Here is a 24,670-nt window from a genome sequence, read left to right on the forward strand (position 1 = left end):
AAAAGCCCTATTTTGATTTCTCCTACTTAGACCTCAGGTTTTGACAGATTCAAACTGATAAATAAATGCTGTTTATTAAGAAATGACTCATTGTCCACAGTTTTATTAAACAAAAACACAGATTAACATCTATCCTCTGTATGAACAGCGTTAAGATTATTAATAATAAAAGCCAGTGTGAATTGAGCACTTACTAACCACCATGCGCTGTGCTAAGTGCCTTCTCTGCTTTGACCCACAACAATTCTTTGAGATCAGGACTTTTATTTGTCCCATTTTATCAGTGAGAAAGTCAAAGATCAAAGAGTTGTGTCCCCAAAATCACAGAGAGGCAAAAACCATGATTAAAACCTAGGTCTGATTGTAGGAGCTATATTTTTAAAAAAGCATTATGTTATTCTGCCAATATATTCCTAACGAAAGAAAATGAATTGTATGGTTTCATGTGTCTGTGCCTCATAATGATGGGCAACCACGGATGTGAGTTTAGAATAATATGGTTTTGGGCCTCTCTTGCTTCCTTTGGCAACCCCAGAGGACCATGCAGGAGTAGGGTTGAAATAATTCAAGCAATAGAGGGGTGACACACAGCTCCCCTTCTATCAGATAAAGTTGCCAAGATAATCTGAGAAATTATCACTTCAAAGCAACAAAAAAATGCATAATTAATTGGGCATCGTACACAGGAGACTCCAACCATGCAAAAAAGCCTTGAAAATGAATCATTATTTCTTGAAAGGCTTTCCAAGCACTTTGGATTTCAGACTTGAACAACTGCTAAAGAAGTATGACTTTCTGGCAGCTCAGCTACCCCTGCCCCAGCCTGCAGCAGTTCTGGATGTCTCCTAGAGACCATTGCATCTGGAGCAGGTGCACCTCATCAATCTTAGAGTTATGCAATACACAATATGATTGAAAATGTGGTACAACACTGTGTGTCAAACACAAACACAGTCATTAATCACCCTCAGCCTCCCCAGGCTAAGGCAGCCTGGTCCAGATGTTACACTTTCCGAATTCAGAGCTGTGGAACTAAAATAATGGTCAGTTACTCAGATGTCTCTGAGAGTCATGTTCAAGGCTTAGAGCCCAACTGCAGAGCCAATCCTGAAGACAAGTGGGAGAGAAGGAAACAGGGAGGAAGAAGGAAGGAAGGAAGGAAGGAAGGAAGGAAGGAAGGAAGGGAGGGAGGGAGGGAGGGAGGAAGGAAGGAAGGAAGGAAGGAAGGAAGGAAGGGCAGAAGCAAGTATCTTACTCCAGAAATACAGTGGAGTTCTAATGTGCCTCATATCCAGGTTTCTCCTTCCAGATGTAGAAGGATTACACAACCTTACCCTCTTTGTAGCTTAGGTGGGATCATGGGACAAGTCTGCACTGAAGTGTTTATTTGCTGGTGAGCCCCTCTGTGTTCCCCTCCCCTGCTGAGGTGATCATACAGAAATTAGAGGCCTTTGATGAGAGGCAGGTGCTACAATGTTGACGCTTTGTCCTGGAGAGTTATCCAGAAGCTCAGTGGACTTCATCAAGCAAGAAGCAAACCTTGGTTTCTTAAACCACTGAGAAATAGGAGTGTTTTATTAAAGCAGCTTTACTTATCTTAACATGACTAATATAGGAAATTAGAGGCAAAGCTTGCCAGAGCCAACTTACAAGAGAATTTCTAAAATTTTATAAAGCAAAGTTGCTCAATGGCTAGGACCTAATCAGAGTTCCATCAATGCTTATTGAATATTGTGTGAATGGTTCTTCTCAACTACTAATTAGTAATACCTCATCTCTTTTGCAAAATATGTTTCCCACAGCTCTCCACCTGACATAGTCCATCTTCCTTTGCTCTCACGACTATCTCAGAGTTGCTGAGAGAATTAAATGAGATGATACATGTAAAGCACTTTCAACAAATATTAGTATGTAGTGAGTACTCCATAAATGTTAGCTATCGGTGTTCTTGTTGTTGTTAGTGTTTTATTATTCCTTCCAAACTCCATCCTCACTTATGAGTTTAATTACATCCATTTCTCTTCCTTTACTCAAAATCCTGTCTCTGCTCTTGTCTATACCCTAATTCTGCCCTACCTTCAACAGCCAGCTCAAGTTTTACCATTTCCAAAATGTGACTATTCCATGCACCCCTATCTCTCCAATCTAAATAATTCATGCACTGAGTCAATGCCACTCAATTCAATCAATTATTTTATTAAATTTTGTATGTGTAAGGTGGGCAGCAGTTCCGTCCTCTGTCAAACTTCTTCTGTCTGTGATCTAGGAAATATACCACTTTTCTTTTAGCAAACAAATTCTTTCCCTTGGATTCCAAACCCTTGGGTAGGTGGATTACCAGATTCCTGGTCACAGATGTGGACTTGGATCCATCTTGTACCAATGGTAGTTCCTTAACCTGACTGAGCATAGTGATTGGTGGGAGAACTAGATCACATGACTCATGCCTGGCCAATAAAAATTCTTACACAGATTTTATTAAATTGGAGTTGAGAGGCTTTTCTTCTTAGGCTTCACTGTGAAGATTTGAACATGGAAGCTACTAATTCTTGCTTCTTCTCCTCCTAAGAAAGCTGAATGCAGTAAGGACAATGAAGCTGACATTCATAAAGAAGTCAAACCCAAAGAAAGAAGGTCCCTGGTTCAGTTGTCCCAAGCTTTACCTCTCCCTTTCCATCTACTCAAGAAAATAACTTTTCCTTTTCACCTAAACTAGTTCCAGTAGAATTTCTGTCACTCACAGTCAAGAATCCTGTCTAATCCAAAAAGCAACTCCCTTGAGGAAAACTCAATTCACAAACTTAGCAAACTTGTCTGAGCACCCACTGTGTGCAGGTATATTTTCCATTATCTCTAGTATAACTTCAAACACAGAATAAATGAGGAAAAAAAGGTGCAATGGATGCAAAAATTACTCACAATATTTATCACTTAGAGGGGCTACTGAGACACTCATATTTTCCTTGGGAAACTAGATCTTGAAACCAAAACCTGCTAAGCAAGAGTGAAAAGCCTAAACATAGACATGTGGCCTACAGTGTTCCCACAAATCTAGTCTGCCAGTTTAAGTAACCCCCACCTCCCAATCACACCCCACATACACAGATTTAAACGTCTTTTGCAACAGAATGTTCATCTCATATGTTCACCATGAGGATAGATTTTTTTCACCAAGCAAACTTGGGAATGTAGGATAAACCGGGGGTGATATTTTAAATATTTAACAACTAGACCTACATGGGCATAGAGCAATCAGAACAGAGGCTGGCTATCAATAGCTCCACATTACAACATAAGCCTTGGGGCCAAGTGGGGGGAAAAAAAAACTAGGATTCTGGAATCCAGAGAAAGATCAGGATTGGGGATTGAGAGAATCCCGATGGGTTAACAATGGCAGACCAGCAAAGCCACTACTAGCTGTGCTTTAATGCATTCATCACTCATTCAGCTGTCAACTGTGAGCAGGGACAGGTTAGCAGAAGCCTCCCACAGCTGTATTTTCATAGGTTCCTGATCACTGCTGCTGCAAGTTAACCCATTGCATCACTGGATGTGCTAATTCCTTCCATCCGAGTATAGCCAATGCCCTCTGCCTTAGGTACCTTCCTGTCTCCTTCGGATCACCATTCACGAGTATTCCAAACACAATTAAAGACCATGCATGTTATAATTTCTGTGTTTCAAAGAATCAGAGTCCAATAATCCAAAAAAGTGCTCTAAACCAATAAATCTTTACTCAGACTCTTGAGGAAATGGCAAAGAAGAACAGTGCACAGCAAAATATTTGAACTGTCCTTTGAATAGAGTTTTCTTACAGGCTGTTTCTCTCCTTATGCCATCTCCCTCCCTCACCCAGTAGCAGACTCCAGAAAATTCCCCTTCTGACAGTGACTCCTAAAGACTCTCTTCTCCAGTGCTAAACATCCCCCAACTCTCCCCACTAAGATTTAGCCCAAGGAGCTATTCTTTTCTTTGCCCAGAGTTTGTCAATCATCACAGAGATTCAGAAACCTTTCCCCCTCTACCCTCCCTTCCCTCACATTGCTCTCCTGTTCCCACTGCACCACGTCATCAACCTCCAAGCAAGTGGTAGTCATGGCTGAAGGGGCTGCTTCTTCCCACCTGGGGGACCAGGGGCTTCTTACCACCCAACTCACTCACAGTCCACAGAAGGGAGTTCATGAAGTCCCTGACTTTTATGATAGAAATTCTAGTGGAGACTCTCTGATGAGTGGAATGTTCCACTGCTTCTGTGTGTCTCCAGTTTCATTTTCATTGTTTTTCTAGTGTTTCTCATCCCCAGTCCTTAGAGGTGCCTTGCTTTTGACCCCTGAGGCACCCTTAGACAGCCCCTGCCAGGAGGCCTTCTCCTCACAACCCTGACCAGGAGCAACCATGTGGCCTTTAGCTAAGATGTACTCCCTGCTGAGTTGGGAGGATATCCTCAAGGTACCAGATTAATTTGCTGCTTCTGTTTCATTCTCATCTGAGCTCTGGAAGAACAGAAGACCTCAGAACAGCATGCCATGTCTTGCCTGCCTTAAGGAGCCCTGACCTAAGAATTGGAAACCTGCGTTCTAGCCCCATACCCACCAATCACAAGATGGGTGACTCTGAGTCCATTAGTTCTTTTCTCAGAGCCTCAGTTTGTGGGTGTTGAACTAGATAGAGGGTTTCTCAGCAGAAGGAGGAGAGAAGTTTAAGCATATGGGTTTTTTTTTTCATTTTTATTTACTGGGATTGATAATATGATTGATTGCACTTGGACAAAAAAAATCCAGTGCTAAAAAAGTTTGAAAAACACTGACCTAGATAATATCTCCAAGGTCCATCCAACTCTAATTGTCCAATAGTCTCTGATTTTCTCCATTGACCTCCCTTCATAGAGGAAGTCTGCAATGAACATTTTTTTTTTTTATTTCTCAAATCAATCAGAGAATGGCAAGCAGTTACAATTGAACTTCCTTAAGCACTGTAATTGGATGATGTCTTAGGGGAAAAATCATTACCCTAGATCATGGGTTAAATAATGGATGCCATTTCCTCTCCAACAGTGCTCATCTCCCTGCTCAACAGCTCAAGGGGTGGCTACTATTGAGTGGCCTTGATCTTCTGGGTTCCAACAGAACCACTGGCACCACCCAGACGACCAATGGCTTCCAATATGGCCACAAAACAATAATTGAAGAATAAAATCATTCTCACTGGAGAATAAAATTCTGTAGGCCACTTGTATATCAGGAACAGGTGGAGACTAAAGGTGGAGACTGTGGGATGGAAGGCAACATGGCTCTTACCAACTGATATTAAGGAGATTTAGATACCCCCTCCCTCCATCCCCCCACCTAACACTGACATTCCCATTCTCTGCTCCTTCTGCTTTATTCAACTGAGCCACATTGTCTCCCACCACCAGCTCAGATATCAGGAAGTGCTTGAGTTTCTCTTATAATAAAATTATAAAAGCAAAAATAGATAAGCATCCTGAAGCTCCAAAAATAACACAACTTTTAAGATAACTTTGCTCATCTTTTAAATTATGTTTATAAAGAGTTTGATGTAATATGGAATGCTTTACACTATATGCGAAAGTTGAGTCCAAAAAAATGGATCAAAGAGCTAAACGAAAGAGCTAAAACTAGAAAACTCTTAAAAGAAAACATTGGGCAAAATTTTCATGGCACTGGATTTGACAATGATCTATTAGATATGACACCAAAAGCATAGAAAACAAATGTAAACATAGACAAATAGGACTTCAAGAAAAACAAAAAATTTTGTGCATCAAAGGACACTATCAACAGGGTGCATAGGCAATACATGGAATGGGAGAAAATATTTACAAACTATAAATCTGATAAGGAATTAATATCCAGAATATATAAAGAGCTCCTACAACTCAACAACAACAACAAAATTTTAATGGGAAAAGAACTTAACATATCTCCAAAGATGATATACAAATAACCAATAAACACACGAAAAGATGTTTAGCACCACTACCATTAGAGAAATGCATATAAAAGAGGAATGAAATATCAACTTTATTCACAATAACCAAAAGGTGAAGCAATAGAAATATCTATTAATAGATATATGGATAAATAAAATGTGAGATTAGATAGATGATAAATAGATATCATGGAAGTTTATTCCTTAAAAAGGAATAAAGTTCTGATATATGCTGCAACATGAATGAACCTTGAAAATATTATACTAAGTGAAATAAGCCAGACACAGAAGGAGAAATATTTTCTGATTCCACTTAAATGAGGTACATAGAGTAGTCAAAATTATAGACATAAAAAGTAGAATAGTGGTTCCCTGGGGCTGAGGGGATGGGGCATTGGGGATTAGTGGTTAATGGATACAGAGTTTCAATTTGGAATGATGGACAGCTCCAGTTCTGGAGATCCATTGTAGTGATGTTTACACTACAACGCGAATGTACTTAATGCCAAATCAAATTGTATATTTAAAAATGGTTAAAATAGTAAATCTTATGTTATGTGTGTTTTACCTCTATAAAAAAAAAAAAAGCTACAGAAATAATATGGGAGAGAGTTTCCATAGGTGGAGGCAAAAGCAGCATGGGTGTCTAAGCCCAGGTTGAGTGAAGAGGACTTCCACACAGAGGTGGGGTGGAGAGTGGTGGCAGCAGCCTGACACAAGTGTGTGAGCTCTTGCAGGGCAAGGAAGGCATCTGCACAGGGAAGGGGCAGCTACAGCAATGAAGATTAGTTACACACCCAGTGGATCAAATAAGTAAATATATTAGGGATAATCAGAAGCAAGTTTTTCATTGTCACAGAAGGAACTTATAAATATTAAAAGGGAGGAAACAAGAATAATTTCTGTGTTGTTGGATTGGAGTTAAAGGCATCAATGTAAACTCATGGTTTACAGGAGGTAAGTAGATAGATAGATAGATAGATAGATAGATAGATAGATAGATAGATATAAATAAGAAGATACGAGACACAGTATGTGCATACATATATTCCCTGGCTGTATCCACTGAGAGTGTGTGGGAACAACAATATCCCAATACCAATGAAAACACTCAGTGTCCAGCTCTAGGTTTCTAAGTATCATTTTTCCAGTAAAAGGAGTCAGGAAGAAGTGGCTGATTCCAGGACTGGAGGAAGAAATTACAAGATGTATTTGGAATACCTTCTTGTTCCAAAAAGTAAAGAAATGGTCCAATAATGATGGGAAGATGTCAAAGGACACAGGACCCAGCTTAAAGGTATGCCATTGGCCAAATCAGGGAAAATGTGAGCATCAAAAAAAAAAAAAGATAATAATGTAATATATTATACTCATTAAATAAGAAATCATGAGTCCATCTGATATCAATAAAGAGAACTAGAGAGAGTAGTTTGGTGAGGAATGAAATATTTATATAGTTCAAAGAACCTCCCCTTCAAATGCTTGTTAATTATAAAAAGAAAAGGAGTAGTGTTATTACAGAGAAAGTTTGCCAACATTGTATTAATCAAGTGGTCAAAGTGAGCATCATCGCTTTGGGATAAATTGAAATTGTGTGCCACTTTCTAGGATGCAATGCAACATAATTTTTGTGATATATCTGCCAAACAACTAAAAATTGAATCTAAACATATGGAAATATCAGAAAATCCCAAACTGAGGGACATCATGTGAAATAAGTGGTCTTCAGTCTTCAAAACTTTAAAAGTAGTGAAAGTCAAGAGAAGATTGAAGAGCTGTTCCAGACTGACAACTTAATGTCAAGGCATGATTCTGAACTATATAGATCCATTTGTATTGCCAAACCCTAAGTGGGGTGTGAGGGTTAATATACATTAATATTAATCTCTTGCCTCTAGCTATTGTACTGTGACCATATGAGAAAATATCCTTATTTGTAGGAAATAAACACTAAAGTATTTGGAGGTGATGGAGCCTCAGTGGCAACATTCTCTCAAATGGTTTGAGGGAGAAGTTTTATTTTACTGTTCCTGCAACATTTCTTAAGTTTGAGACTTGTCAATGTTAAAAATTGTTTTTAAAAATAATATTGGAGGGGTGACTGGGTGGTTCAGTGTTCAACTTCAGCTCAGGTCATGATCTCATGGGTTCTGAATTTGAACCCCACACTGGGCTTTAGGCTGTCAGCAGAACAGAGCCTGCTTCAGATGCCCTGTATCCCTCTCTCTGCCCCTCCCCCACTCTCTCTCTCTCAAAAATAAACACTAAAAAATAAATAAATAAATAATAAAAATAATATTGAATAATTCATGTTACATTCAATGTAAAAAGCAGGACAATATACTTGAAGAGTTAAGCTTTTTTCAAAAATGTATATGCATTAAAAAAGTCTTGAAATGAAAGAAGTATACCCAAATTATAGTAGTTGACTAAACTAATTAGCATGATGGTTTCCTTTATATTTTATTTTTCAAATTTTCTCTAAGAAGCATACAGTTATATAAGTAATGTTTTTCTTTTGTAGAATTTAATATTTTTCTTTCTCTTTGATGTGCTGATTTTCCTATAGTAAGGCTATGAATTCATTTGTTTTTATTTGTACATTTTTAAATGTTTTGGATTCCACTAATGATGCCTTATAGCTTTCTTCAAAACTGAAAAATTCTCCAGCATTTTACCTCACAGTCATTCCTTTTCTCCATTATGTCCTTTTTAATTTCTGATCTTTCACCAGATACACTTTGTTTTTTCATCACATACATTTTTTTTTTCAACGTTTATTTATTTTTGGGACAGAGAGAGACAGAGCATGTACGGGGGAGGGGCAGAGAGAGAGGGAGACACAGAATCGGAAACAGGCTCCAGGCTCTGAGCCATCAGCCCAGAGCCTGACGCAGGGCTCGAACTCACGGACCGCGAGATCGTGACCTGGCTGAAGTCGGACGCTTAACCGACTGCGCCACCCAGGCGCCCCTCATCACAAACATTTTTAATCCTTTAATCTGTCTTCCTTTTCCTATAGTCTCTCTTACATCTGTGCTCCATTTTGGCTCATTGACTTAACTCTGTCATCTACTTCATCAATTCTCTCTTTAACTATTTCTACTCTACCATTTAATGATTTTTTTTTTTTTTTTTTTTTTTTTTTTTTTGCCATTTCAATGACTGCATTTTTTGTTCCTGGAATTTCTATTTGGTCCTTCCTCAAATCCACCTGATCTTTTGCCGTGATGTCCTGTTCTTACCTTTTGGTTTCTATCCTTTCCTTATCTCTTTGGATATTATAAATTTACTTATTTTAGAGACTTTCTTTGATTTTTTTTATTATCTACTGCTACTAGGGTATAAATTTTACCATTTCTTCCATCCTCTGATTCTTACTCTACAGTTCACTTGTAATTTTTCATTGTGAAGCCATTTTTTTCATTGTGAAACCATTTTCAGCTGGACCTAGCTTTCATCAGAGGAGCCCTGTCTTTCCCAGTCTCAGCTTCTGTCCCCAAACAGGATCTTCCCCCACCATATACCTAGCCTTGGGAATCACCCACTGCTTAGATCCCTTCCCTACACTCCTAGAGAGCCCCATCCATCACAGCCTGGGGGATCACCCACTGCCTTGATCCCTGCCCTACACTCCTAGAGGGCCCCATCCATCATAGTGCTGACATTGAACACTGCATAGACCACATCTAGGGTTACCATGACCTGTGATCAATATAGCTGAGAATATCTGACCAACATAGCTGAAGCCCTCAGCTGCTTCTCCCTGGATGCTGCATTAGAACACAGTCTCACAGTCATTGCCAGGATCCATTCTTCTCCCTGCCATGAGAGAGCACTTTTACCTTCTCCTTTACTTCCTGGGTGCTGAGTTTTGCCAACATGCCTGGTTAGATGTGCTTTACTGCCTAAAAATGTGCTTTGTGAAGCAGAAAAGCTAGAGCTAGATGTGGCCTGCTCTCATTTTGTCCAAGCCTCTGCAGCAAGCCCCTCCACCCACTCCTATATCAGGCATGATGCTCATGGCTGCAGTTGTCCTGCCACAGTCACCTATGTGAGGAAGGTTCCCCATCTTGTGCACTGGGCCCCAGGCCACACTTATTTTCCTCTCTTGGATCCAGCTCACTTCAAGTCACAGACTTAGTGTTGCAGGCTTAACATACTTCATCTCATACAATGTCTACAGTTCTAGGAGGTAGATGTTATACCCATTTTATAGATAGGAAGCTCAGACTCAGAGAGGTAAAGTCACTCAAATCACACAGACCAAAGGTGTCAAAGTTAAGACTCCGACCCAGGCCAATGACTTTGAGCCCACTGTTCTCTGGGCCCACATGGACTTCTCTTTCAGAACATGAGCCAGGTACATCTCCCTCTCTAGAAATTGGAAAGTGCATCTCTAGCATTCTTTTAAGCTGCTCTGCTGAACCCTTCAGTAATTGTCTTCTCAAATTTCTGAGTCTCAGCCATCAGGGGTATGCCATCTTTATTAAATTAGCAAATGGCCAACTGAATAAAAGCTACATTAAAGTGGTTCATAATGGACCTTCTGCTTTCCCTAATGAAGTTCATGTGTCCCTTCCCGAAGAAAGCTTGTGTCAGGGTAAGAGATGGTCAGATTCACTTGCATTTTTCCCAGGAAGGACAACTTAATACAATAAAATCTCAGACCTGTCAGAGAGCTTGTCTAAGAGCTACTTCCTGGAAGGATTTTTTAAAGTTCTATTTACGTTAAAACAACATCCACCCCATCTCTCAAGGCCACTTCCTATTGTAGCTGACCAGGGAGCAAGAGATACATCCCAACAGGAAGAAATCAGAATGAATTTAGCTGACAGTAAATCTTTCACCTTTACACTTTCCCTCAGGGGAGAAAAAAAAATGCAGCTGCTTTTTCAGCTCCACTATTGCCAAGCTGAATATGTACACTGTCATCTTGGCCTCATGCATATTAACTAGGAATCTAGGAAGAGACATCTCAGATCTTGGATTCCCACTACCTTCCTGGCATAAACTTAAACTCTTTTATATTGAGTATTATTATTTGGAGGCTAGAACCATCTTATACATTAGAAAAACTAAAATCTGCATGATCGCAGACACTTCTCACTCCTCCTCCTCCTCATTCAAATTCCTAACTTCACTGCAGTTCTTACGCCTTAGACTCGAATAAAAACAAATATTATTTTATCAATCCTACTTCCATCTTTGGCCCTTTAATAAGGTCAGGACTGGTCCGTGTGTGGCCAGAAGTCACCCATCAATGGTCCTACTCACTGGAGCCAGGCAGAATCACTCACAAGACCTCAACAGGTACTAGCTCTCTCTTGCCTTCGATCCCTGCCAGTGTGACACCTGCCTGAAGTAAGACTTTCCACCTCCTCACAATTTTAATTCACTAATTAATTCCTGCTCATGCTGCACATTTCAACTCAAGACTCACCTACTCCAAGGAGCCTTTCCAAAGCCTTCCTGGGTAAAGTATGCCCCTAAACACTTGTGCTTCCCTCCGTGGTGGTGCCGTGAGAATGTGGTAGATGCACAGTGTCTAGAATGGCTGCTCTGGGTTCCACAAATACAAATTTCTTTCTATCATGTTCTCTTGTTGTAAAAGTGGCCTTGGGTAACTGAAACCATGGCTCTCCGGGAGTGTCAAAGTGAGTTCACAAGTCACAGGAAGGAAGCATGCGGATCTAAAATGACATTTATCAAGCCTTTGCTACATGCCAGCACTTGTGCTAATGCCTAATATAGTATCTTATTAAATCTTCAAACAACACTAGGAAGTAGGTGTAGTTGTGGCCTTCAAACATGGAGAAACCAAGGGTCACCAAGGTTAGGAACCAAGCCCCCCAGCTGTCCATGGCAGAGGTGGTTGAAAGTTCAAGCCCAGGTCTAACTCCAAAGCTCACACTCACTCCTTGCATTTGACTTTTTCTACATCTGCATTAGTCTGAAAAGTTCCGACTTTGCAGTCACCACAAAGACACTTGCACAGACTTCTCTGCACATACAGAATGTGTTTGTTATATTATTTAAGATATTCAATTATGCTAGAGAAAATCAGAAACACAAACAAGAAGAATAAATGAAACTAAGTATAGAAGCAAATAGCTTGTGAAAGACACAGGCAGAATTCATTAGATGTGTTAAGTATATACAAGTAAGTTGGTTACGTGTACAAACATGTTAGCATAGATTAAGTAGAGCGTGTGTGTGCTGAACATAGAAAGAGATGAAAGGCCAAGAGACATCAAATATTCTTGACTCTCTAAATATACATGAGGCACCTTTGGTTCCATATAGTCATAATCCATTCTTTATACATGAGGCACTCAACATTTATGAGGTCTTAAATCAGCCACCCATTGGCAACTCTCATTCTGGCCCCTGCAAGTCCCCTGCAAACTGAAATCCATAGCTGTTCATCAGGGCAATTGGTGATTACAGTTGTGGACCAGGCATAATTGCCACGGCATCTCCAATGGAGCAAGTACATTGTGTTGGCTACAGGCACATTTCATTCATCAAACTCCTTCTTCAACTTCAACTCTGCTCTTCATAACCTCTCCAATCAGCAGGGAGATCTGATGTAGCAGAGAGATGGGACATAGGAGCTCTGCATAAGCTGGGATCCAAGCATTGTGTAGTTCATCTCCCCTGAATGTCCCCTTTCCTAAGTGCATCAACTACCCACCCTATTCCTCTTGCTTAGCACCATATGCTTTAAATTTCTACACTAAACCACATGATTTAAGCGTCTTAACTTGGACCTTGAGCCTTTCTGTTACAAGAGCTTTGTGAAAGCCTCCCTTAGAGTTAGCATTGTATCAAGATAATTTCCCATGGGACACCTTTGGACAATTCTTTTCTCCTCAAAGCATGCCCTTGACACCACGGTATAAGAAAGCAAGCAATGGATTTGGAGTCAGGCTCCTGGATTTCAGCATTGTCTCAGCCACTATCTACCGCTTTAAGCTGTCATTCCTGCCAGATTTGTCAAGCAAGAATGGCAATCCTTCTCACACAGGGCCATTGTTAAGACTCAGTGATGGCATATTTGTAAATATTTGTAAAATATTATAAAAATACTTTGCTAAGTCATGTAACCTGTATGACTTTTTCTGTGACATCCAGATAAAATATGCTTCTTAGTTTATATCCCAGTATTGATGGGAATCCTAATTCCAGCCTCTGAGTGGCAAGCTTACCCTCACTTGGACATATGAGGGTCCTAGGGCTTTAGCAGAAAAGCTGGGGAGGTGCCCCCGGTCCTCCATCCCTAGCAGAGGGCCCTGAGATGCTCGCTATTCAAGCCAGCAGGTGTGATGGGAAGTGGACCCCTCTACTGCCTACAGCATTCACTCCCTCGGTACCAGACTCAGATCTTGGACCTCTGCTGGGTCAAGGCTGTGTGGTTTAGGTGTTCATGCAGTCTTTCTGTTAGAGGTCCTGCCATCTGTGTGCTGTTTGGGAGATGGGACATAAAACCCCACCTCTCCATCCCCCAGATCCAACTCTCCCTGAAGTAGAGTTCTCATTTCCCCTTCAACACGTTGAACACTACCCTCCCCTTGGGAGCCCCAGCTCCGCTATCTGGTGTTGAAGTCAAGACGCTGCTAACTCTCCTCTGGGACAGTGCACAAAACAGTGAATTAGGAAGATCACAAGGCAGCATAAGGACCAACAACAGAGGAAGGATTCCCATCCTGTTTCTGCCACCGGATGGCCTTAGGCACGTTATTATTTAGCCCCTCTGGGCCTTGATATCAATAAAATGGGTATAGTAATAGAACCTCCCCCCACCTCAGAGCACTGTTAAGAGATTTGGACAGATTAAAAAATGCTTGGAGGGGCGCCTGGGTGGCGCAGTCGGTTAAGCGTCCGACTTCAGCCAGGTCACGATCTCACGGTCCGTGAGTTCGAGCCCCGCGTCAGGCTCTGGGCTGATGGCTCAGAGCCTGGAGCCTGTTTCTGATTCTGTCTCCCTCTCTCTCTGCCCCTCCCCCGTTCATGCTCTGTCTCTCTCTGTCCCAAAAATAAATAAACGTTGAAAAAAAAATTAAAAAAAAAAGTGCTTGGAATCAGGAGAGGGAGGATGAACAGGCAGTGCACAGAGGATTTTTAGATCAGTAAAAAAAAAAAAAAAAAAAAAAAAAAAAACTGATACCATAACAGTGGATACAAATCATTATACATTTGCCTAAACCTACAGAACGTGCAACACCAAGAGGGAACCCTGCTGCATCATGGACTTGGGGTAATTATGATGTGTCAATGCAGGTTCAACAGTTTTAACAGAAGTACCATTCTAGTGGGGATGACTGATTATGGGGGAGACTGGGGAGGGGGAAGGACAAAGAGAGGCAGAGAATATATGGGAAATCTCTGTACCTTTACCTCAACTGTGCTGTGAGCCTAGAACTGCTCATAAAAAAATAGTCTCAGGGTGCCTGAGTGGCTCAGGTGGTTAAGCGTCCAACTCTTGATCTCTGCTCAGGTCATGATCTCACAGCTCGCGGGATCGAGCCCCGCATTGCGCTCTGTGCTGACAGTGCAGAGCCTGCTTGGGATTCTGTCTCCCTCTCTCTCTGCCCCTCCCCCACCCTCGTTCTCTCTCTCTCTCTCTCTCTCTCTCTATCTCTCTCTATCTCTCTCTAAATAAATAAATAAACTTAAAAAATAAAGTCTTAATAAAAAATTTTAATTAAAAAAACTTGAAACAATGGCCAGCATGAAGTATGCATTCAGAGCTAACCATTATTATTATTATTATTATTATTATTATTATCATCATTATTATTATTAACTTTTTTTATACTGGAAAGAAACAGCACAAGTTATAAAACACATTTTTTTTTCTTTTTTTAAGGTATAATTTACATAAAATAAAATGCACAAACACTGGTCTAGGAGACCATCAAGCTCAAGGCAAGACAAGTTCATCTTCCCAGAAAGTTCCCTCATGTCTGTCCTTTTTCCGGCCAACACTCTCCCTCCCCAACCCCCCAATCCCCTGCCCAGAAAAGCACTATTCTGATTTTATCAGCATCTATTAGTTTTCCCTCTTCTTGAATTCGGTGCATCATTTCTAAACCAGGTAATTCTGTCCTGCGACAAGGGACTTCTCACAGGCCAGATTTCCTGCAGTCACATGTGGCCCCACTGGATATGCTCAGGGAAGCAGCGTGGGAGAGTGGGGTAGGGGGTAATTCAGCATGCCTCCCCTCCAGACCCCCGGTCCCGGCTCAGCTCAACGCGGCAAGAACAGGGGCAGAAGCCACAGCAGAGCCGAGCTGCTGGGCGGGGAAGAGATGACAGCTCGAACCCGGGCGTGATCGATAATTGATGCAGAAAATATGACTCCAAGGGCGGCGGGGCGGCGGCGTGTGCACCGGGTCCCAGCGCCCTGCATCTGGCCTTGCAGCCTCAGGCAGTGACCCAAGCAGGGCTGTTCATAATTTTAACACATTGCACGTGCAGTTTGTTCCATCTTCCAAATAAATTAATTATGGAGACTTTAAAGGATTTTCAGAGGGAATCTCATTACTAGCTGCACATTTTGCCCTCCCAATCAATAGTCTTTTCATTTTTACATAGCAAGTGGGAGAGCAGGGGGGAGGTTAAAAAAGAACTTCTTCCATTTTTCATTTCATCACCTCCAGCCTTGGCATTTAATGAGTGGTCTGAAACATTCTCAAACTCCCAATCCCCACTATGTGACCCTGGGCAAATTAGTTAACCTCTCTGAGCCTCACCTTTAAAATACCTTTGCTTTTCCCAACACCTTGAAAGTCTGTCAGTCTTGTTTTCCATGAGATACTCTTGTTCACCCTACAAAACCCTACTGCACTCATAATGGGCAAGAGTTTGGCATGGTGATAAAAAAAAAAAAGACGAGGCTTTAGAGTCAGATAGTCCTAGATTCAAATGCTGCTCCAGCACTTACTAGCTAGGGTGATGGTGGGCAAGAGACTTAAGGCTCAGTCTCCACATTGGTAAAGTAGCACCAATATGCAACTCATAGGTGGTTATATGGAACAGTGAAATGTAAGCCATCTAGCATCCAGCTGGGCCCATAATATGTGCACAAGACCTGTTGGCTATTATTATCATGCATTTATTTATTCCATAGTTGTCTATGGAAAGTCTACTATGTGGTAGTCACTGTGTTTAGACAAAAGCCATGAGCCACTGTCCCTATCTTAACAAGGTCTCTTGAGTCTGCATTACCTCCCTGCTTTTTGTTCCTTCCATTACCATGTATGTCTCACTGTATATTCTATTCGGTCGGTCAGCAAACTATCTCCCTCTATAAATGCAATGGTCTTAGAGGGCAGGGACCAGTCTCATCTGGCTGTGTGTCCACAGAGCTTAGCACAGTGTGTAGAACACAGGAGGTACTCAGATATTGGTTGAACTGTTGGCATTTACAGTCCCATAATACAGGCAGGTACAAGGTACTACAGGAGCACCGAGGAGAAAGAGCCATCTGAGCCAAGTCTTGGAGGGTGAATTGGAGCTAGTCAAGATAAAGAAGGTGGACTGCATGGCCAAAGAGTTTCCTGGAGATGTTGCCATAGTCCCTGTATGTGGGGCCAGCTTGAGGCTCCTGGCTCTTGGTGCCTGGGAGAGCAAGGCTGCAGAACAGACCTCCAGAGCACTGGTTCCAGAGTCATGGGACCAGGAGGGCCCCTGGCAGCAATATTCCATGAGCCTCTGCATTAAGCCAAGGGCTGGAGGTGGAGGTGGGCACCAGATCCTGGAGGGCCATGGTGCAGACTAAGGAGCAATGAGGTTATCTTGTGGGGTAAGTGCTCCTAGAGGCTTCTAAGAAGAAGAGAGACATGCTCCGACTTATATGCTAAAGTGGGTCCCTAGGGAAGCCAGGAGAATAGCTGTCGAGGCTGGAGGAAGAAGTATGAAAATGGCCCATGTCTGATTCTGCTCATTGTCATATCCCCCAAGGTCTGGGAGATGCCAAATAAATATTTACTGAATGAACAAGGAAGGCACATCTAAGAATCCGGAGACCACTTTGGGGCTGGCAATGTGAGTGAGATACTAGAAGAACCTGGACCACTGCTGTCCAAGAAAATTTCCTGTGATGGAAACATCATATCTGAGCTGTGATATGGCAGCCACTAGCCACATGTGGCTGCTTGAGCCTTTGCGATATAACTAGTGCCATTGAGGAACTGAATTTAATTTTAATTGATTTAAGCAGTCCCATAATTCTATCATAGTGCAGACCCATACTGAGATTGAGAAAGCATAAACGGAAAGGAAGTATCACCCCTGGGGATCTCTTGTTTTGAAATATCTAAATTCCCAAACTGTATAGAAGTAAAATTAATTTTTACATACTTTTATTCATCAGAATGTCAGTATGGGTTTCTGATCAGCATAATTTAATTCCCAATAAAACTCGGATATTCTAGGCAGTGAATGACAATAATAAGTGACTGCTGTATGCCTAGATCGGCAGTAAAGGGTGGTGTTTGAGAACATAGATCTGGAGCCAGATAGCCTGGGTTTGAGAGCTTGCCCTGATGATACAAATTCTCCATTTCCTTCTCTGTAAAATATTAGTACCTACTTCACGAGATTATTACAAAGATCAAATTGGTTGATAGTTATAAAAAGCCTAGCAAAAAAAGCCTAGCACGTAAGTGCTCAATACACATCAGCTATTTATATGTGTTTCACATACATTTTCTCATTAATCCTTCAATAACTCTGCAAGGTAGGTGTTCTCATTCCCATTTTTCAGATGAGGAAACATGCTCAATTAGGATAATTATAAATAAAATATAGTGTTGTACTGATAGTGAACACAAGAGCCAGAATCAAACCCAGGTTTATCTAAATTCAAAGCCCTGAACTAAAAAGCAAACTGATAACACACGTGAAATAACAATTTTCTTGAACACCAAGCAGCACAGAACAATGAGCCATGAGAAAAGGGAAACAAATCCCCTTTGGGGAGAGTTTCCAGGCTGCAGGGCAGGAAGGGGAAAGATAGAAACCTGGCAGCATCTCTGAGTTCCTCTGATGAATTTGGGAGTCCAGGAGGACCAGAGTTTTCAGGACAGAGCACTAGAAAGGAGAGAGCTTTGTACACACAAAGGGAGAGACAGAGAGGAGAGAAAAACATAAAGACAGAGACAGAAAGAGAGCTGTGAAGATCTGCACAAACTCCCCATGAAATCTTCATCTGAACCCTGATGCTTCGGGAGAAACTACCTGAGCCTGGGCTGTGTGCAGGGGGAATGCTCTAAAAGATCAGAGGCATCAACCCCAGAGCTCAAAAAAGTCCAAGGATAGCTCATTTTGACCACCTTGCAGTTGACGGGGCATCAGCTAGAGTAGTCAGAAGGGAGGAAGTCAGTAGGAAGACCTAACGCCTCCTCTAGTCATGCTTAACAAAGCCAAAAGTAATCTTTGAAAGGATCAAACTGCATCCCAGAGCAAAGATCAAGAATGGTTATAGGAATGCAGAAATATTCAGCACCTAAAAAAGGTAGAATTCCCAATATCTGACATTGAATCAAAAATTATCAGGCATGAATGGATTGTACACCTAAATGTAAGTGCAAAACTGTAAAACTCCTAGAAAGTAACATAGGAGAAAACCCACATGACCTTGAGTATGATTATGTCTTTTTATATATAACACAAAAGTCACAATCCATGAAAGAAATAATTAATAAACTGGACTTCATGGGGCGCCTGGGTGGCTTAGTCGGTTAAGTGTTGGACTTCAGCTCAGGTCACGATCTCTAGGTTTGTGGGTTTGAGCCCCGCATCAGGCTCTGTGCTGACAGCTCAGAGTCTGGAGCCTGCTGCAAATTCTGTGTCTCCCTCTCTCTTTGCCCCTCCCCTGCTCGTGCTCACTTGCTCGCTCTCACTCTCTCTCAAAAATAAACATAAAAAAAATAAAAAAGGAAAAAAAATAAACTGGACTTCATTAAAACTAAAAATTTATGGTCTGTGAAAAACAATACCAAGAGAATCAGGAGACGAGCTGCAGACTGGGAGAAAATACTTACAAAAGATACATCTGATAAAAGACTATTAGCCAAAATATGCAAAGCACTCATAAAATCCAACAATAAGAAAACAAACAACCCAATTAAAAAATGGGCCAAAGACTTTGACTCTTCACCAAAGAAGATAACATACAGATAGCAAGTAAGCATATGAAAGGATCCTCCACATCATATGTCAAAAGGGAAATGCAAGTTAAAACCATGAGATACCCACTACACACATATTAGAATGATCAAAGTCCAGAACACTGACGATGCAAAATACTAGTGCGGATGTAGAGCAGAGGGAACTCTCACACATTGCTGCTGGGAATGCAAAATGGTGCAGCCACTTTGGAAGACAGTTTGGTAGGTCCTCACAAAACTAAACATGCTCTTCCCCTGTGACTAGCAATCACACTCCATGATATCCACCCAAATGTGTTGAAAACATGTCTACACAAAAACCTGCACACAAATCTTTATAGAAGCTTTATTCATAATTGCCAAAACTTGGAAGTAACCAAGATATCCTTCAGCAGGCGAATGGATAAACTGTGGTACATCTAGGCAATGGAATCTTATTCAGAACTTAAAAGAAATAAGCTATAAGCCATGAAAATACATGGAGGATATTAAATGCATATTATTAAGCAAAAGGAGCCAATCTGAGGGGGCTATATACTGTATGGTTCCAAGTATATGACATTCTGGGAAAGGCAAAACTCTGGAAACAATAAAAAGATCAGTGGTGACTGGGGGCTGGAGGGAGATAAATAGGCAGAGCAGAGAATTTTTAGGGCAGTGAAAATACTCTGTACGATATTATAATAATGCATATATGTCATTACACATTTGTCCAAACCCACAGAATATAAAAATAAATAGTAAACCCTAAGGTGAACTATGGACTTTGGGTGATTATGATATGTCAATGTAGGTTCATCCTTGGTAAAAAAAAAAAAAAAAAAAAAAAAAAAAAGGTGGGGGCAGGGCACACCTGGGTGGCATCCAGCTCTTGATTTCAGCTCCAGTCATGATCTCATGGTTTGTGAGATAGATCCCCATGTCAGGCTCTATGCTGATAGCACAGAGCCTACTTGGAATTCTCTCTCTTCTTCTCTCTTCTCCTCCCCAGCTTTTGCACTCTCCCCCACTCCCTCAAAATAAGTAAACTTTTAAAAAAAAGTACTATTCTGGTGAGTGATGTTGATAATAGGGAATGATGCATCTGTGGGGGCAAGGAGTGAATGAGAAATCTCTTTACCTTCCTCTCAATTCTGTTATAAACCTAAAACTGTTCTAAAAGTAAAGTTCATATGGGAAAAAATTACCAGAGATGCAAAGAAGCAGGAATACATAAACCATTATAAGGAGAAAAAGCAATCAAAAGGGACAGACTCAGAAATGACACTGATGATAGAATTAATAAATAAGGGCATTAAAATCCTAAAAACAGCCCGAGGAAAAAAGTCACATTATATACAAAAGAACAAAGATAATAATCAGAGCACATTTGTCATTGGAAACAGCGTAAGAGAGAAGACACTGGCACAATATCACAAAAGTATTAAGAGAAAAAAGTATCAAACTAGAATTCTATACCCAGCAAAAATATATTTCAAATTGAAATATAGTCTTTGAAATTGAAATAAATTGAAATAAAGTCTTTCAACCTTGGCTTCATTGTCTACCAGTTAGTAAATGTCCATTTCAGTTTTCTGAATGACTTTTATATTATTGTTACTACATTCTCAGACCCCGGGTTAAGAACCCACTAGCCCCCTAAAAGCATATATACCTCAGACTCAGGAAAGGGAGGCAAGTTCATCACATGGATCCTAGTGAGAGACTCCCAACACAATCTGAAGGCCTAGAACTTTGGCTTGAGCTCCACACAGACCCTTCCCTGGATAGCAGGACATGTGGGGAGTTAGTAAACTGTTAAACAGAAAATTCTTGACTGTGAAAATATGTTAATATGCTATATGTATAGGATGTACACATTAGCGGATCTGTTTTCAATACAAATCTATAAAGTAATTATTATTAGTAGTAGCTATAATTTATTAAACTTATGCTATCATATTTTATGGGTCTAACATGGCAATATTGCAAACACAACCACATTATGTACCTTTTAATACTTGCAAAACTAAAAAAGAGTAATTAAACAATACGATGCTTGCTTATCATTCATAATTCTTTTTGAAAGGGCTTTTTAGGCTCATCTCAACATGGACTTTTATCTTGTGTCATTCTTGTACATATAAAGAAAGAAATATATATACAAACTAAATTGTCTCAAGTATTACTCAAGGTACATACACTCAGTGTTCCATCTTCTAATTCCCTTTTGACTCAGTGATATGCATTTTCTTCTTTCCCATAGAATATCATTCTCTATGCCATCAAATGCATTGATGATACAGTGTTGTTTTTGTGGGCTTTTTTGAAGTTATTTTTATTTATTTTGAGAGGGTGGTAGGGGCAGAAAGAGAGGGAGAAAGAGAACCTTAAGCAGGCTCTGTGTTGTCAGCGTGGAGCCCAACACAAAGCCCAACACAGGTTTTGATCCCTTGACCCGGGGATCATGACCTGAGCTGAAATCAAGAGCTGGACGCTCAACTAACTGAGCCACCCAGGTGCCCCCAAAAAGATTATTGTATTTAGATTAGTATATTACCATACTTAGATTGGTATATCATATCTGGATTGATATAATGTTATACTTAGATTGGTGCAACCAAAATCCTGATGTTCAGAGAGAGTGATTGAATAAATCAGTAAGTGAATGAATGGATGCTGTTTTCACAAGGGGCACTTCTGGATAAGAGGCAGCACATTACCCTTGCACTTGTTAGACATACACTCTGGCTACCCCTGGCATGCACATCAGCAGGTAAGTTCTTGAACCATGAGCTCTATGGGGAACTCAGAAATCATTCTCACTCACATAAAATCCAGTTCAGATTTTAAGATATTGTTTATAGAAGTTCAACTCTGAGTTCACTTAACCTTGAATGAATATTTTAAACATTATTTCCTATCGTGCCTCAGAAGATTTCTTTTAAGTGGTATCAGAGGAATAACTTTCAATTAATACTGAACGAGTCGAATGGAATTGCTTAAGATCAATACCCATTCTTTCCCTTACTTCATAATTAATGGAGTGACTACTCTGCTTTGGCAACTACAGCTTACTATGGCAGGGGGTGGGGGGAGCCCCAGGGGTGGGAATGGGAGAAGCTGGTGAAACCTCCCACTTGTATATTAAGTATTTTAATCTCCTCCTGTCTTTCCTGAGGCTTTGTTTGAAAACTTCTGCCTCTGCTCTAATTTTTACCCATGTTGCTGAGAACAATCATTTAAGCATTATGAATTTGTTTTGCAGTGAATTGAGACATGTGCTTGTTGCAGCTTTTAGAAATGTTGAAAGGAGAGACCTCCTGGCTGCTGTCAGGGAGTTTCCTAAAGGCAACTGTTCTCTTTGGCACTTCCCTGAGAAGCAGGCAAACAGAGGACCACAAGAATGGGATGTTATGACTTCAAAGAGTGGAGGAGAATGGGAAATGAACTTCAGAACTGGAGCCTCAAAAGTACAGCTGGAAAGCCTGAGTCCTGATCTGGTACTTGGGTATAGAGTCGTCCCTCCTTTATCCATGGGGGGTATGTTCCAAGACCCCAGTGGATGCCTGAAAGTTCAGTTAGTACCAAACCCCATGTATACTATGTTTTTCCTGTACATATAGGCTGATGATAAAGTTTAATTTATAAATTAGTCACAGTAAGAGATTAACAATAACTAACAATAAAATAGAACAATTTTAGCAATATACTATAATAAAAGTCATGTGAATGTAGCCCCTCTCTCAAAATATCATATTGTACTGTACTCACCCATCTTCTTTTTAATTTTTAAAAAAATTTTTTAATGTTTTTATTTATATTTGAGATTCAGAGAGAGACAGAAGACAAGCAGAGGAGGGGCAGAGAGAGAGGGAGACACAGAATCCAAAGCAGGCTCCAGGTTCTGAGCTGTCAGCACAGAGCCCAACAGAGGGTGGGTGAGGGGGGTGGCTTTTACTCACAAACCGTGAGATCATGACCTGAGCCACAGTAGGACGCTTAACTGATTAAGCCACCCAGGCACCCCTAATTTTTTTTAGTGTTTATTATTTTTGAGAGAGAGAGAGACAAAGCATGAGTGGGGGAGGGGGGAGAGAGATGAGACACAGAATCTGAATCAGACTTCAAGCTATGAGCTGTCAGCACAGAGCCCGATGGGGGGTTCGAACCCACAAACCATGAGATCATGACCTGAGCCAAAGTCAGATGCTTAACCGACTGAGCCACTCAGGTGCCCCTTACCCATCTTCCTCTTGTGCTAATGTAAGATACCAAATGCCCACATGATGAGATGAAATGAGGTGAATGACGTAGGCATGTGACATAGTGTTAGGCTACTACTGAGCCTCTGACAAGATGTCAGAAGGAGGATCAGGTCCTTCAGGACGGCAGCTGACCATAGGCAACCAAAACCGAGGAAAGTAGAGCCTCAGATAAGGGGGTGGGGAGGTGCTACATACGCAGTGCGATTGGCCTAAGCATCCATCCCCTCTTCTTCATTCCCTTTGGAGAGTCCCTCATTTCTCACGCTTAGCTTGGGGATTTCTACTGGGGCTGATCACTCCATCCCTAGAATGACCGTATAATTTATCCTTCAACTGTGGCATTTTTTAGAGTAAGAGGTTTTTTTTTCTTAATTACAATTAGATAATTTTGGAAATATGTATTTACTGATCAAGAAGTTGCAAATATAATAAAAATTTTTAAAAAGGGGGCTCTCAGTAAAGCATGCAACTGTTAATCTCAGGGTCCTGAATTCTAGCCCCACATTGGGTGTGGAGCCTACTTAAAATAAAAAAGTAAATAATAATAATAATAATGACCAACAAGTTGGTTTTATTAAATTGATAGCCACCTATAAAATAGTTCTATTCAAAAATGTTTTCAAAAGCAAATTTTTTCTAAAAAAAAAAAATATTCATGACCATTACAGCACAATGGAAGAAAACTTTCCTCATATTGATTTTGTGAACACTAAAAATAATAAGCAGAATAATTATTCTTCATACAAGTACTTCAATCAATTTCTTAACCACATGTGCCTCTAGTACAATGTCAAGGGTATTTTCTAAAGAATTAATGGTTTTATAATTTAATGTTCTCATAAAGTTGCACTGTTTTTCCAAATTACATTTTATGTCTAATAAATTTGAAATTGTTGAAAGCTTCGATCAACTCTTTTCTATAGATTCAAACATTTCCAATATCCAATTATTAGCAGGCAGCTAAAATAAGCAAGCAGGGTTTTTTTTTAATCCAACATTAGCTTAATTATAAGAAATGTTTTAGTTCAGTTACTCAAACAGTGTTTCTTTTAAAAATTTTATAAAATTTGACAGGAAAAGCTCTATTTTAATTAGAATATCACAGCTTATTTGGATGCAGTTGTGAATTACATGTACAACACAACCAATTCCAAACACAATTTAGCTTGATACGTTTCACAGTTTAGTAAAACTTTTGTTTTACCTTGACATTGTGTTGTACCAAAATTTGTATTTGTATTATTATGTTAAGACAAGTAATTTCATCGTCAGTGTTAAACTTTTTAACTTAAT

This window comes from Lynx rufus, unplaced genomic scaffold, assembly GCF_022079265.1.
Source record: "Lynx rufus isolate CCGP_SWC_20201006 ecotype Redwood Valley unplaced genomic scaffold, mLynRuf1.p SCAF_3, whole genome shotgun sequence".
In the NCBI taxonomy this organism is placed as follows: Eukaryota; Metazoa; Chordata; class Mammalia; order Carnivora; family Felidae; genus Lynx; species Lynx rufus.